Below are 3,028 nucleotides of genomic sequence, written 5' to 3'. Positions count from 1 at the left end.
AACAAGAAGCATTCAATAATTAAAGCAGCTAGACCCAAGCAATAATAATAATTTAAAAATATTTGTAAAACCCATAGGTTTAAAAACCCAGTAGCAAATGCAACAGCAGCAAAATACTATAAAGTAGAATGGGAGCAGCACACATCATAAGTTTAAAATGAGTCAGATCCAGTAAGAAAGCACCTATGGTAAAATATCCTGGACTCTAATGCTGTTACCCTGCACATGCCCGATCTCGTCTGATCTCAGAAGCTAAGCAGGGTCAGGCCTGGTTAGTACTTGGATGGGAGACCGCCTGGGAATTCCGGGTGCTGTAGGCTTATACCATAGTCTTTCAAGACTGAAGGTTGCCAACCAACCAATGCTTGAATAAGTAGCAGTGCTTTCAACCTGCACCTAATAGCCATTAGAGAAGGAACTGAGAAATTGGTGACAGAGGGCATTTCACAGATCAGGTGCCACAACTAAGAAATCGCTGTCTTTTGTTGTCACCTCTCCACGTGCGGGCACTCTGAGAGAGTCTTTCATGGTCAGGTTTGTATGGAAGCAGGCCTTCAGTTATGCAGGTCCCAAGGTATCTAGAGTCCTATAGGTCAATGCTGGCCCTTGAGATTTTGTCCAGAAGCAATGGTTGTAATGTTATCATGTCTTCAGAGTGGTTGGTAATAGGTGCAATTATCCAGAATATCACTATTTTGTTTTACCCGTATTTCCATTACTGTGTTTTTGGATGGTTTTCATGCTTATTTTTTATAACAATCTTTCATCAAGAACAATTCATAAAAAAAAAAATAAGAATTTTGCCCAGAAACAAATTAGAAGCCATAATTAGAATTTTTTTTTAGTGGCAAGATGTGTTTCCTTTTGGTATTCGTAGTCAACAAACTTGCTGCTACGTACTGAAGCAGTTGCAGTTCCCGGTTCATTGTAAGCACACCACAGCAATCCAGTCTGGTTGTTGTCAGAGCATGAGGAATTATTTAGGAATGTTTATCCCATGAATAAGAGCTCTATTATTCCAAACAGCTCTGTTTAGGAGACATGACTTGGCATTAAGAAATAAAGGCTTTGGAATGTGTTAATGCAATTTCTAGAACAATGTTGTGATGTGTGGTATGAAAAAAAATCACTGTCTATGGCTGCATTGGGCATTTGTCTTGGCAAGGGAAAAGTGGGGTAGAAACATATTAAATTAATTAAATATTATGCACCACTATTTACTGCTCATCATACCAGCAATTTTGAGGAACTTTTTTTGTATTTAAATGCTGGGTAGTATTATGACTTGGCATCAGGATGGCATCATAGGTGGGACCTGGTCAACTGACAGCCCACCACCCCATGCTGGTGTCCAGCCATGTCCACTTGGCCTGTTAATGCCTCAGCTTAGCCTCCTTCCCCAGTAAGAATCCCCATAATGTATTGGGCAATGGAAGATGAAGTGGTAGCAACAGTCTGTCCTCTTTCTTTCCAGGTGCCATTTTAAAATGTGCAGAATGCCTGACCTCTGACTCGGATCCTGCAAGTCCTCTAAGCTGCTCGCAGCAAAGTCTAGTAGATTGCCAGGAGATGTGCTAACGACTACTGGCTCCAACTCTGTTCCCAGATACAGATAGCAGCTGACACAGGCAACATCAAGGGGATGTCAGACGGTATCAAGCAGGCCCTAGGTCCAACACAGAAGAAAATTGCTCCTCTGAAGTCTGCCACAGGTGAGGTCATCCAGGACCGGGCGCAGCAGATGGAACCCTGGGTGCAGCACTACTCTGAGCTGTATTCCCGAGAAAATGCAATAACTGAGGAAGCACTGAACAACATTGAGTGCCTGCCTGTGTTGCAGGAGCTTGACAGTGAACCAACCCTAGCAGAACTTCACGTGGCCCTGGACTCCCTCGCCTCTGGCAAGGCACCTGGGAAAGAGAGCATCCCTGCTGAAGTCCTAAAGTGCTGCAAAGAGATCATCGCCACTGAGCTGCATGAAATCCTCTGCCTCTGCTAGAGAGAAGGTAGAGTACCACAGGACATAAGGGATGCAAACATCGTCACGCTGTACAAGAACAAAGGCGACAGGGGTGACTGCAATAACTACCGCGGCATCTCTCTCCTTAGCATTGTAGGAAAGCTGTTTGCCCGAGTTTCACTGAAGAGGCTCCAGGTACTTGCAGAGAGCGTCTATCCAGAATCACAGTGCGGATTCCGAGCCAACAGGTCCACCACCAATATGGTATTCTCCCTTAGACAGCTGCAGGAGAAATGCAGAGAACAACGACAGCCACTCATTATAGCCTTCATAAATCTCACGAAGGCTTTCGACCTGGTCACCAGGGACGGCCTCTTCAAGATTCTCCCCAAAATTGGATGTCCACCCAGGCTCCTCAGCATCATCAGGTCTTTCCACGAGAACATGAAGGGCACTGTAGTCTTTGATGGCTCAACATCAGACCCCTTTGACATCCGAAGCAGAGTGAAGCAGGGCTGTGTTCTTGCGCCGACCTTGTTTGGGATTTTCTTTGCTGTCCTGGTGAAGCAGGCCTTTGGACTGCAACAGAAGGCATCTATCTCCGGACCAGATCAGACGGAAAGCTCTTCAACCTCTCCAGACTGAGAGCAAAGTCCAAAGTCCAGCTGAAATGTCTGCATGACTTCCTCTTTGCTGACGATGCAGCTGTCACCACCCACTCTGCCAAAGATCTGCAGCAGCTCATGGATCATTTTAGCAAGGCCTGCCAAGAATTTGGACTGACAATCAGCCTGAAGAAAACACAGGTGATGGTTCAGGATGTGGACTTATCTCCCTGCATTACAATCTCTGTGCACGAACTGGAGGTTGTCCATGACTTTGTGTACCTTGGCTGAATGATCTCCAACACTCTTTCTCTCAATATCAAGCTAAACAGATGCATCAGCAAAGCAGCTACCACATTTTTCGGACTCACAAAGAGAGTCTGGTCCAACAAGAAGCTAATGGAACATACCAATATACAGGTCTACAGAGCTTGCATCTTGAGTACACTTCTGTACTGCAGTG

General features: G+C 45.2%; 1 pseudogene; it reads left to right on the top strand.

The window, feature by feature from the left end:
• The first annotated feature begins 201 nt into the window (after positions 1-201).
• Positions 202-320, top strand: LOC136638268 (5S ribosomal RNA; annotated as a pseudogene).
• The last annotated feature ends 2,708 nt before the right edge of the window (positions 321-3,028 follow it).

Source organism: Tiliqua scincoides, chromosome 1 (assembly GCF_035046505.1).
Source record: "Tiliqua scincoides isolate rTilSci1 chromosome 1, rTilSci1.hap2, whole genome shotgun sequence".
Classification (NCBI taxonomy): domain Eukaryota; kingdom Metazoa; phylum Chordata; class Lepidosauria; order Squamata; family Scincidae; genus Tiliqua; species Tiliqua scincoides.
Note: the sequence above shows the minus strand (reverse complement) of the source record. Positions and strands in the feature narration are given on the sequence as shown.